At 52.2% G+C, this 13,487-nt stretch overlaps 1 protein-coding gene and 1 non-coding gene across 4 annotated transcripts in view; both read right to left on the minus strand.

Moving 5' to 3' along the window:
* Positions 1-13,487, minus strand: part of GRID1 (glutamate ionotropic receptor delta type subunit 1) — a 779,753-nt gene that overhangs the window by 665,268 nt on the left and 100,998 nt on the right. The gene's annotated exons all lie outside the window — the stretch shown is intronic.
* Positions 9,240-9,333, minus strand: MIR346 (microRNA mir-346). The gene has a single exon (NR_035763.1). It is a non-coding gene; the product is annotated as a microRNA mir-346 (primary transcript).

The following is a 13,487-nucleotide window of genomic DNA, read 5'->3' on the forward strand; positions in this document are numbered from 1 at the left end:
TACTAGCCCCTCAGGAGGCCCTCCCTGTGCTCACCACTCTTGGGATGCAGTGGCTGAGCTCCCTTGCCACCTGTGTGCACATCTGGCTAGGCTCTGTGCACCTGTGGCTCGGGTCACCCTTTTCCTCCTGCAGTCGCAAGCTCTCTTGCCCGGTGCCCAGCCTTGTGGCACTGGCAAACTGACACCTGTCATCACCTCAGAGAGGACGTGCACTGCCCCCTGGGGACCTAGGGTGTCCCCAGCACTGTCCCCATAAGGATTTGGTTTGGTCCTATCAGCTAGGATGTCAGAGCTAGAGAGATGGCTGCGTGCACTCACTTGTGCTGGGCTGAGTCGGCAGGTGGACAGACCACTTGAGCAGGAGCCCCAGGGGCCTCGCCTGGGCTGCCCAGCTCCACACACACCATATCTCACCTCCCATGTCCAACACAGTCTGCCCTGTCTTCTGAAGCTGCCGCACCCCCAACCACTACACGGCCTCCCCCATGGTGTGCACAACAGCCGGTAACCAGGGCTCCTGGAGAGGATCCCAGGGTCATTCGGATCACAGCCCTTGCCTTTCCTTAAAATACAGGCATGAAACAGAAATCTTCCAGCTCAGCAGTAGTTGGCACAGCTTTTCCAGACGCACAGGTGGGTCTGTGTGAATTTTGTCTGTGTGTCTTGCTCAGGACAGCCCTGGACAGAAGGGTGACTCCATGGGCCCCCACCCAATAGCTCCAACTCCTAGGAACTCTGACTGCTCTTCTTTCCCCTATTGTCACCCTGAGGCTGCATCTCTGGCCACGGCAGGGGCTCTGCTCCCACAAGGAACAGCCCAGTTGGCTCCCATGGGCATTGAATTTGCTAAATTGATATCAATGTCTCAGGGTGCTGTGGTTCACACCTGTAATCCCAGCATTTCAGGAGGCTGAGGTGGGAGGATCACTTGAGCCCAGGAGGCTGAGGCTACAGTGAACCATGATGGCACCACTGCACTCCACTCTGGGTGACAGAGTGAGACCCTGTCTCTAAATAATTAATTAATTAATTAAATGTCGTCATGTCCCCATGACTGCAATTAAACTCACCCTGTTGGCAAGAGGGTCCAAAAGTGACGAATGACAGAGAAGCTCTCTCTCTCTCTCCATCCCAAGGGATCTCTCTTTGTCTCTCTCTCTCTCTCTCTTCATATATGTATATATAATTCACAAGACTCTTTGGGACATTAACAAGTAACCTAGTGCAGCACAACATGGAGGATTAGAGAAGCACATGAGATCACAGCCTGACCTGGTGAGCTGCCTATTCTGCTGGTGTCTCCCGTCCACTCTGTTGTGTGCCCTGCAAGGCTGGCCTCTATGGACTCAGCTCCTGGGCTCCCTTGCCCCTTGGCTTCTACCTGGCTTCAGCCACCAGGAAGCATCAGCAGATCAGAGGGCTGAGCTGGGCCTGGGTTTACAGTAGCTGTGTTCCCCAGTGAAGGACACAGTTCCCACTGGCAGCCCCTCTCTGCCTGCTGCATCCTTCTCTCAGGCTCAGCAACACAGCCCCTGTCCCTTCAGGCCCAGGGATAGTGCATCTCCCTAGCACTGATACCCTCTGAGTGCTTCCCTGTCCCTGCTGGGTTCCTCTGTATTCAAATCTGTTCAGTGCCCCTTTGGAATACGTGATCTGTTTCTTCCCAAACACTGACTAAAGCACCTCAAGAGTCAACAACCTTAGGCTTTGATGCAGAGTTGGATTTCAATGAGGTATTCACACAGTCCTCTCTGAGGTGGGCTGGGTGCTAGTGCAATTAGGTGCATTCAGAGATAACAACTGGCAGAGTCTCTAGTGATAGGCCTTAGGGCTCTATCCTCAGACCTGTCTGCTCAACAGTTTTATGAATGACTGCAGAGGATATTGATTGCTACTGATTCCACTTGAGAGAGACTTAATACAGTGTGTGGGATACAAAAAGATCTGGCCATCTGGACCAATGGGCCATAATGAGCAAAACAGAGCTCAACAGAGATGGATTGAGAGTCACAGATATAGGAACAGGTGGAAAAGACTCAACTAGGAGCTTGTGGGAGAAGATCTGGGTGCAACCACCTTTAAGCTTAATATAAGCCAACAGACTGATGTGACCACCACTGTGTGAATTCATGATATCATACCCTAGATAAGGAGGGAGAGATCCCCTCCAAACAGTCCAGATGGCAGCTGAGCGCTGAGATCCATTCTGGGCTCTACATTCAGTAGGGACAGTGATACTATGGGGAAGAATTAGAAGGGAATAGCCAGGCAGGTGTATGGGACACAGAACTCATCATGGGGCATGGCTGAGGGACCCAGAGAGGGCCTGGGAGAAGGCAGACTAAGTGTGAAGATGACATGAGCGCCAACTCCAGACACCTAAAAGGATTATCTCCAGGAAGATAAAGAACAGGGGAGCAATGCCAAGGACGTTCCCCCTTTAATCCAATTAAAACAGTCTGTAATCCACTGAAACAAAGACTTCCTCAGCAGCACCAACAGCAATGAGCAAAACACATGCCCAGTCTCTAACTGCAGGCTTCCTGCCACCAACCAGGGTGCTGGTTGGTGTCCCGCCTCCAGCCCCACAACTTAGTTTTCTACCCCAGTGAGGCTTCTAAACCCCTCAGCAAAACAGGAAGAAACAACAGAGAAAACTCAAAGTGCAGTAAATAGGTAAAGGAAATAAAAATCCCTACAGTCGAGTTTCAAAATTTCATGAGAATAGCCAACCCTAAAACAGACTCACATATAGAGCATAAGATTTTAGAAAAATACTACCAATTATTTTCAAAGATAAAAAAATACATCAGCTGAATGATATAATTCAAAACAAAATTAATATCTGTATGATTCTAATAGAACCACTGTTGGAAGCTGTAAAAAACAAAATTGGTATTGCCAAGAAACCATACCAGTGAAACAAAGAATATATTTGAGAAATGTATTTGTCAGTTTAAGCTAAGATATGCTACTGTAACAAGCAACCCCAAAATCTCAGTGGCTTAAATCAGCAAAAAGTGATTTTCCTCTCACACTTTTTTTGTAGGTTGTTTATGGTAGGTTGGCTGCAGCTCTGTCCCACAGCATCTTTATTCCAAGACCCAGGCTTGAGGGAGAAGCCCCCATCTCTCATGGCAGAGGGAAAAGCAAACCATGTGGCAGCTCTTAGAGCTTCTGTTCAAAAGAGGCCTCTGTCACTTTCACCCTCACTTCATTGGCCCTGGCAAGTCACATGGCCAAGGATGACATCATCAGGGCAGCCTGTAAATCCTCCCACAGAGAGAAGCAGTGGATATTTTGAACAATGAAACAATCTACTCCACATATCCAGACAATAGACTAAGTGGAGGCTTTTTGTAATGTGAAAGATGACACATACAAGAGAAAATGCAGGGAGAACCCAATTACAGGGACACGATTTCCAAAGAAGACATAAGAAACTGATCATAGCTGATCATCAACTCAATAGAAAAATTCCTGGAACTGAACGAAGACCTGAGATTAGAAATCAAAAGGACAAAACCAGTCTTAGTTTATGCACAGAAATTAATGCTAAGTTTCATAACTGAACAATGCTTAAATTTCAAAGAAAAAGAGAGAACCTCTGATGAGGAAAACAGAGCAGCTGTGGCCTCACAAAGGTGGGCGCTGATGGCTGGACACAGGCCAACATGTGCTGCCCAGCTGTGCCCTTAAAGCTGCAGGAGGAGCTATAAGAACATGAAGCTGTTTCCTTTGACGACCCAGCCCCCTGCCCTAGGGCAAGTGGCCTAGCCTGGCCTCTTTGCAAGCTGTCAGCCCTAACAGTTTAACCCAAAAATGTAAAGACAAGATTCTGTTTCCAGACCTCTGCAGTCTTTACCTCTCTCTCTACCTCTCTCTCTCTCTCCTCTCTCCTTAATCTGTACCTATCCATGTTCACTGATGACAACTAATGACTTTCCTCCCTTGTGTGCGTGTAAACAATACGTACAGGAAGTTGAATGTCTCTGAATTATTAAAGAATATCATTAAATTATGTAAATACATCTATATCATTACATACGAGGTTGTATAAATATATTAATTTAAAAATACAAATTGTCAAGGAAAAACTTGGGTACTGCCAACATAGGGGAGTGGGGAATCTGTAAGTTTCAAATCAGAAATGAAGTCAATTATTTCAAATTCAATCAAGTGCAGAGTCTAGTTGCATTCCTAATAACACATGTCTGTGTGTGTGTATGTGTGTGCACGCACATGCGTGTGCAAGTCTGCACAAATGGCAGGGGCAGGGGAGGAAAGACAGCAGAAGGCAAAGGGAAGAGAGTCCAGTAAGGAAAGTGAACTGAGAGGAAGAGGCCAGATAGTGGCCACACTCTGACCTCTTCCATAGCAGGCTCCAAATAGTGATCAAGAAGCCCCTGAGACCCACCAGCAGTCCCTCTGAAGGTTCCTCCATTCAGTGAGAAGCGCCTAGTCACCTGGCTCACTAGGATTTCTCACTGCGGAAGCACATGAGAGCCTAGGCAGTGGTTTCTCCTTGTGAATTAATATGCTGGCTTGTGTTCAGCCAAAAATCAGTCTCTTCTGAGCTTGGTTAGTGTGAACTGGTCTCTAGCTGGTCCTGAGATAACAGTGAGCCTGCCCTCACCCCATGGAACACCTGTGTGGAGTAGTCAGGGCAACAACCAGCCTTCCTCTCCTGCACCTTGTTCTCTGTTCTACCTTCAACAGGGAAATCTGAGTACTACCCACGTGGCTTCCTGCCACTTTTGGGCCAGCATTGGAAAGCACTGATTCCATCCCAGGCACTCAGCTACAGACTGTGGATATTACTTCATGATAATACTTACACCAATCTTTACAAACAGCACGTACCAGTAACACCTTTATTTTAGAAATGAGGAAAGCCAGGCTCAGAGAAGTTAGGTAACTTTCCCTAGGTCACACAGCAAGTGACAAAGCTAGATTTACAAGCCAGATCTGCCTCTAAGAACTTCTATGCTCCCACCACCCCAACCATGTGTCCCACTCTGTCTTCCTGGTTGGAGCTTCATCAATAATCCCTGGACTCTAATGGGACCTTCAGGAGCTCCTGGTCCTCATAGGGACGCAGACAGACACAATTGGAATGGACACCAGTAGCAGATGACATCCTAGAAGGCTCAAGGCAGAGCCCAGGGAGGGCTGTTAAGAGCTGGGCCATCGGAATGAGTAAGAAGGCAGAGGTGGGATGTGAGCCTCCAGAAAATGGAAAATCCTCGCCCAGCCCCACGTCCCCTGAGCCTGATTGGGAATGAGATAACCATGATAACAGACACGGACAGTGATGGAAAGCATGGTCCCCAGAGACACCCCTTCATTCAGACTCCACAATTACCAGCACACACATGCCAAACCACTCGGCTCCAGAGCTGATAAGACAGCCGGTTCCTTCACCTGTGATGGAGGAAATGTTTTGTATTTTCTGCTTTAGCTTTAATTTGGAGCTAAACAAAGACCCAGCAGGTGGGAGAAGGAGTGCTGCCTGGAGAGCCTTCTCCTAGCCTCCTAAACACACGTTCCTCAAACCGAAGAAAAAGCTGGGTGTGGGCTGCAAAGCCCGGAGAAGCCTCTGTGCCCACTCCACAGGGAGCAAAACACCCAGCCACGAGGGCTGGGGCCCCTGCAGCAACCCAGGTTCTATGCTTGGTGCTTCCTTCCCACAACCCTGGGAGGTGGTACTATGATTATCTCGATTTTGTGGATGAGGAAACTGAGGCTTACACAAGTTATGTGACTTGCAAAATAACAGGACAGAACCAAATTTGAAGCTACCCCTATCTGAGCCCAGAGCTCTATGCTGGCAGGGCCTGCAGGACCCCTGGGGGAGAAAAAGGGCCCCCAGGACCTGCCGGCATGGCAAAGGGGTGAGATTCAAAGCTGGCCACAGACTATCCATTGCATAGTGAGGATCGGATGTGAAAAGCACTTAGCACAGAGCCTGGCACTGGGCAAATGCTCAGTCATTACTCAGAAGACTGCAAGCACCACAAGGACAGAGACCTCATCTGCTTTGCTCACCTGGAGAGCACCCAATGTACTGGGAAGGAGGTGCTCCACTAACCGCTAGGACCCATATTCCTGCCCCAAGCCAGGGGCGTTTTCCTCTTCCAACCTCTTGGTTAGGTCAGTGAGAAACTAGGGTGGATCAGGTAAGAAGGAGCAAGGCCAAAAGGACAAGGAAAAGGCAGCGCAAGACAGAGGCAACCCACCATCCCAAAGGCCAGATCCTGCTGGATGCAGCAAAACCCCAGGTCACCCACTCTCACCTGAGCAGGGGCATTGAGGTGGCACACACACACATACACATCCGGGCAGCCACCAGCATCCAGGTCATCCTGCTCCCCAGTCAACCCCTGGAGGTCACACAAGGCTTCATTGCTTACCATTGTATCTCAGAGCCTGGCACAAGTATGTGCTCCATAAGCATTTGTTACAGGACATTGGGGCCCAAAGAGCTGTGTGCCAGACATCAGCCCAGGAGCTTCACTCTTCATGCCAGTCTCACAAAGTGAAAGCATTATTCTGGCATCGGCAGGTGAAAACTGAGGCTCGGATAGGTGAAGCAGTGTGTCCAGCGTAACACAGCCAGGAGGTGACAGTGGTGAATCTGGCCCCAAAGCCTGCGCTCTTTACACTGTGCAAGTCACCTTCTAGAAGGAGGAGGAAGCAGGGGAAGAAAGGCGCTGATCTGAAAGCAGTTAGTCTGCCCCTCAGCAGCCTCTCGGAGCTCTGCTCCTACTGAGCCCAGGAAGCCAGGCAGAAACCAAGCACAATGGCTCCGGGAGGCAATGGCTGTCTTTAAGTTTGGCCCAGAGCAAAGCCAAGCTCTCCACTGAGATTCTGATCCCACCCAGCCAGGGGCTTACTAGGCACTGGCCAGACCTTGGGCACCCAGGAAGGGAGGCTTTATTCCCCCACCCACCTCGAAGAGCTTGCGTCCTTCAGTTCAGCCCCCTGGTCCATGCCACAGGGTCTAGGCCCAGCCGGACAGCAGCCTCCTGGGTCCCCACACCCCACCACACCATCTTGGGCATGGATGCTGGCAGAGGGCCAAGAGTGGAGGGCGCCTTCTGGAGGAAGGGAACGTGGCTCCACCCCCAAGCGTTCTCTTATTACGTGCTCTGGACCACAGCCCTGTTAGGAAGGGCCCCTTCCCCACTTCACTATTAACAAACTGAGCTCAGAGAGGTTAAATAACTTGCCTGAAGATCGCCCAGCTGGCCAACGACACGCAAACCTAGGGACACAAAACGCAAAGCCCTAACCAAGGAACACTGCCTCTCAGCGCACCCTAATTCCAACCCCGATTCTGCCAGACTTCTGCGTTGTCCACACAACTAAAGGTTTGCTCCTTTACCATGGAGGCTTGGCGACAGAGAGCCCAGGAGCCAGAAGCCCTGAGCCCGCCCCCGCAGGAAGCTCCCTGCGCGGCGTTCCCAGGCCGGCATCGCCCGCCCTCCCTCCCCCGAGAGCATAGGCTGCGTTTGTGGGAAACCAGGGCTCAGCGCGCTGGGAGGGAGTCAATTTATTCTGGAGAAAACATCTTTGTTCTGCGAGTGAAGGGGAGCCATTTCCAACAATTTAATGCTCTGTTCGCGGGCCCGGGTGCTGGGGTTGCAGCACGAGGCTTGTTCTTCGAGGCAGAGCCGCACATAATGAGGCTTCTCACTACCGCTCCCCGTCATCGTGCCAAAAACCAGAACGGTTATTTATCCATTAATCTGACATTACACCCCCTGCATTTTATCTGCTTAAATAAATTTGGTGGTTAGAGTGTGTGCCTGGCGGAGAAGCTCCCGCATTCAATTCCCTTCGCGCCACGGCGCGCAACGTTGCCATTGTAAACCGGCCTTGGAGTGGCGGGGCCGCGGTGGGCCAGCTGGGAAATGAGACGGCAGCGGGGAGGATCCCGCCTCTCCCAGCTCGTCAGAATCCAGGCCCAGCGGGACGGTTCCCCAGACACTTCGGGGTTCCAGCGTGCAGCACCAAGTCACGTGGGCGCCGTGGCCTTTCACCTGCAGAACAAGCCGCCCCCTTCGCCAGCACCTACAGGCAGCGAGAACAGAGGCCAAACCCCGTCCTAGACCCCACTGCCTGGGCTGGAATCCTGCTGTGCCACTCACTAGTTGTGGGACCTTGAGATGTCACCTCACCTCTGATGCCTGTTTCCCCACCCCCCTCCCCCTCGGGTTGTGAGAATTGAGTCACTATTTATAAAGTGCTTAGAACAGTGCCTGGTACATATCAAGTGCTCAATAAGAGTTGGTTTTAAAATATTAATTTTTAAAATCTAGGACAATTGTTTATGTTTGGAAGAGGCTTTGGAGATGGGCTAGACCACTGGGTTTCCCCACCTCAACCCACTTCACTCAGTTAAGAAAAGTGGGTTTCACTGAATATTTCTTTGAACAAAGAGTGCCACTGCTTGAAAATATTTGGCTCACATTTTGCAGAGGAGCAAACAGAAAGCCAGAGAGGGGAAGGGACTTGTCCAGGAGCCTCTGCAAGTTCACAGCAGAGCTGGGAGCCGAATCCAGGCTGCCCACCTGCCGGGTCAGGTGTTTTATTGGCAGCATGAGCTCCTGGGATGTTCATTCACCTCATTTTCATTGCCAGTCACGCTGACCCACAGAAGGTACTGCTGGGCACCCTCCTCTCCCATCCCAGCAGCTTCAGTACCACCCCACGCTGGAGCTAAGAGCCCAGCCCCACCAACAGGTGAGACCCATGACCCTCAGACTTCAACACGCCCCACTCTGGAGCCTGGCCAGGCCTTTTCATTTGTCCTTCATTTGTTCTTTCCTATCATCCTCTGGTTCTCTACAACATTTCCTTGGCCCGGAAACTTGCTGGAACTTCCTGCCTGTCCTCCCTACATCTGTCTGCCCCTTGTACCCTGTACCCCTGCCCCATAGGCTGGAGACTACCCCAGAGGGAGGAATCCCGCCACCACTCAGTCCCTTGGATGTGGGCCCCCCTTGGAAGCAGTTTTGCCCAGCTCAGATCCAGCCTGAGCTCACCACACTCTCTAGGAGCCCATTCCTGAACACCTCCCAGAGGCTGGCCACTCCACCTGGAGAGCAAGGTTTCCACAATCTTCTCTGGCTCAGGAGGGCCTGGCCTGATGCCCCACGCTGACTGTGGAGGTAGGTTGGGAGCGAAGTGGTGAGTCTGTAACCAGAGAGAAGAGCCATGTCCCACGCAGGAGCCGCTCTGCCCAGGCAGCTGCAGGCCCAGCCCCTGCCTCCTTCAGAGCAACAGAGAGGCAGGCATGCGGGCAGACAGACGCCCAACACAGAGACCTCCCACACGCTCGTCTGTGTCACCGCCGCCCCTTCCTGGTTGGCCCTGCAGACGAGGAAGCCCTCCAACCTGCAGCCAAATTCACTCCTTGCTGCCAAGAGGCTCCTGGAGGAGAAGGGCTGCTCCCCGGCCCCCAGGAAACTCTCTGAACATAGCTATCTGCCATCAAGGCCTGGATCAGCCAAGCAGGAGCTGCACTTGCCCAGCCTTTTCCTTCCTAGCCACACTTAAGCAAGACAAGTGGCATGGGCACGGAGAGGCTCCCCTGGCCACACACTGGGCAGGGGCAGACCTGGGCTACTCATCCTTTCTGAGCAGCTAGCCTGGCCCAGGCCTGCAGACTGAGTGGCCCACCCTGCCCGGCCCCCCATAGGCATGAGCTCCCATACCCCCACCTCAGGCATGGTTCCATTATAACAAATTATCCTCGTTCACCTCCCACTCCACTTCCCTGACGGCTCCCTCTTTTGACTCTTGTCCTGCCTTTGTCCCATCCTTGCCCCTGACCGATGGCTTCTATTGCAAAAGTGATCCGAGTTCTGAATTTCAGCAGCATTTGATCATTTCAACTGGACCCAGCCCTGATAACCTGTGCCAGGCACTGTGCCAAGTGCTTTAAAATCTAGGACTTAATTAGGTATGACCCTCCTATTTTACAGATGAGGACACTGAGGCTTGCCCACAGGCATAGAGCTATTAAGTGGCCCAGCGTGGATTTGAATCCAGATGTGTCTGAATCCAGAGCCCCAGGTCTTACCACCAGCCCTGCCACGTGGCTGGCACACCCACAGATGTGTTCTCACCCCATGAGTAAAATCAGACACTCATTCTTGCTCTTGCAGCCATAGAGGTTGGAGGGAAGAGGGCTGAGCCCCTCAGGGGATGGTTTCTGCAAGTTCTGTTCAGGGATCTGTCTTCCTTCAGTGCCACTAACACTCACCTGTCATTGCAGGCAAGAGGAAATCAACATTTTACAGCAATAAAAGGCTGCTCCTGGTTAGGCATCAAACGAATCAATCTTCTCTGACAGTTAATTTTCATTTTGCAACTTTCCCCAGCAACAACAGCAAGTAATGACCCCGAGGATCTGCAAAGTCGCTGATCAGCAGCCCAGCCTCCCATACTCCTGACTCATCCACTGCCCTGGCTCAGCCCTTGCCACCCATGTCCACCATTCACCTCCCCCTTCAGCCCTCTGAGATCCAGGGGTCTCTCTGCCCAGTGACCCCTCTCAAGAGGCTCAGGTCTAAACTTCCCCGTGGAGCGCTGAGACAAGAAACAGACACACCAGAGCTCACAGTTAAAGCCACCCTGCTGGGGTAGTCACTGAGGACCCCCTGGCCAACAGTACCATCCCATCCTCGCTGCTCCCACCTCCCACCTCATCAGTGATCCTCCCCCTCCTGATAACCCATCATCACTGCCTCTCTAACACACCTATGACCCCAGCTATGACTCCAGGACCTGCCACCAACCCCCAATGCACAGCACCAGTGACGCCATCAGAAAGCTCCTCCAGCAAATCCCTCTAATTCCCGCAAACCTCCTCCCAGAGCATTCACACACGGCATCCCTGCCTACCCCCAAATTCCATCAATAACCCCAAAACTACCACATCTGACCCCCAAATACACCATGCCTTCCCAGCACTTCTACACAGCTGAGGAGCCCCCAGGCTCTGCACCTGTCCCCAGCCCTGCCCTAATCTAGTTCAAGGCTTCCTGATCTTTTACACACCACAGTCAGATGAGAGGATTCTTTCCCAGGGGAGGGCCCTCCTGCCCAACTCCCATGATCCCAGGTCAGTGATGAGTGTCAGCCCAGCTCAGAGCCGCCAGGCCCAATTCTCCAGAACCTACTCTGTGGCCTGGCAAGAGAGATAAGAAAAGGCCCACTGGGCCCCTGGACTGTGGCTCCATGGTGGCCTCTACACCAATTGCAGCAGCTTTCACAGGCTTAGGAAACCCTCTTGGTCCCCTGAACCCTGGGATTCACAGGCAGCATGAAGCTTAAGTCCCCAGAGTTTTCTCATGAGGCCTACTACTTCCTGCTGGGCTATAGGATTGGGGAGTGGGACTCCCCCTACCCCTCCACTTCCCCAAAATGCCCAAGACCAGGCAAACACCAAGCCAAGGAGGACTCTTCCCCTATCCCCACAGAGCCTCTGTCCCCAAGAACAAGAGTAAATACCATTTAGTGAGGCTCTCTGTGTGCCTAGCATGGTGCCAGCCAGGCTGACCACTCAGTACAGGGCCACGTCAGCATCACGTCACGGCATGGATTCCCACCCCGGGAAAGTGCTTGGCACACAGCAGACAGCCACAAACATGTATTAAATAAATGAATAGATGGAATGCCTTCCAACTGTTACCTCATGAAATATCTCAGCCCCTGCAAGCTGGATATTATCATCCCAACTTCAATTTGAGGAAACAGGCTTCAAAAGGGCAGCTTGCGGCTGAAAGTCATGTAGCCATCAATGGGCAGAGCCACATTCAAACCCAAATCTGTGCAAACTCAGAGGCTCTGCTGTCTCTGATCCACATACGGTCCCATTCAACAAGGACAACAGCGGTGATGGCAGCTCAACCCAGCCCCGCCCTGGGGCTGCTGAGTGCCCATTTCTTCCTGACACCAAACTGCAGCTCCAGGAAGTACAGGCGGCAGCCCCTACATCTCCCTGGCAACCCAGGAGCTTTTGTTCAGGAAGAATGAAGCTGATTCATCCCCCCAGGGTGAACAGCAGGGTCTAGACCTGTGAATGCAGCCTAGAGCCACCCAGGCTTGATGGATGCATGCAGGGACGTGGCCTTTGCTGGAGTTTCTGGGCAGGCAGTTCCGAGTGCCCACCACACCCACTAGCCAGAACTCCACGGCCATGGCTCAGCTGAAAGACAGCAAAAGGGACATGACATCCCACCCACAATGAAGAAAGCCTTACTCCTGGCCCTGCCCAGCTCTCCAGCCTCCTCCTCTGCCCACACACTTCCATAGGTCCCCAGAGCTCCAGAGACACAGGCCACTAGCCTGCACCCAGCACCGCGCTCTCTCATCCCTGAACCTTTTCACACTTTGTCCCTCAAACTGCAGAGGCCCTTCCATTCTTGCACCTCACTAGGGATTTCTTAGCTTCAAACTAGGGGTTCAGACACTGTTGCCTCTGCAGTTCTCCCTGTGAAGAATGTGTCACTGCTCTGCGCACCCACAGCCCGGTGCTCGCCTGTGTCATGCACAGTCATCTTACCCAGAGGCGAACCTTTCCTGGGTTATGACTGTCCCTTCCCTAGACAGTAAGCTTCTGGAGGGGCCCCTCTCCACCAAGCAGCCCCAGTTTCAGCACAGAAAGACACACACGGGGCATCTGAAAGTCACCACTGATGGGAGCTTTCAGGGTATCCATAGTTAACTGCTACCCGGTATGCTCCCCAACTCCTCAGAGCTAGGCCTGCCAGGGACCTGCTCTGGCCAATAAAATGGAAGCCGTGCGACAAGCATTTCTTCCCGGCAGATGTTTCCAAGCTGGTTCCAGCTTCCCAGTTCCTCTCTACCGGTATCACCAACAGCATTTGGATACTGGCTGCTTGTCAGCCTGTTTCCTGGAGGAAGAGGATGGCAGGGAGCATAGCCCAGGACCGTCCGTGATGGACATGCAGCCTGAGCAAGGAATCAGTCACTGAAGTGTGGAGGTTGTTTGTTACCACGGGGGCTAGCCCATTTGAACCCATGCAAGGCGTGAGAGAACCATGCTTCCTGCAGCATCCAGGCCAGCACAAGGGTCAGGGACTCGAATAGGAGGCCACCAACACCATTTGCTGGCTTTCTACATAGGCTTAGTGCCAGATATGTCCCTATGATAACCACATGATGAAATCTGAAAAAGTAAGAGGCACGTGAAGCATGTTAGAAAGATTGGGGTTTGGAGCCGGGCGCAGTGGCTCACACCTATAATCCCAGCACTCTGGGATGCCAAGGCGGGCTGATCACTTAAGGTCAGGAGTTTGAGACTAGCCTGGTCAACATGGTGAAACCCCATCTCTACTAAAAATACAAAAATGAGCTGGGTGTGGTGGCACATGCCTGTAGTCCCAGCTACTTGGGAGGCTGAGGCAGGAGGCTTGCTTGACCTGTGAGGCGGAGGTTGCAGTGAGCTGAGA

The sequence above is a fragment of the Pan troglodytes genome, chromosome 8 (assembly GCF_028858775.2).
Source record: "Pan troglodytes isolate AG18354 chromosome 8, NHGRI_mPanTro3-v2.0_pri, whole genome shotgun sequence".
Classification (NCBI taxonomy): Eukaryota; Metazoa; Chordata; class Mammalia; order Primates; family Hominidae; genus Pan; species Pan troglodytes.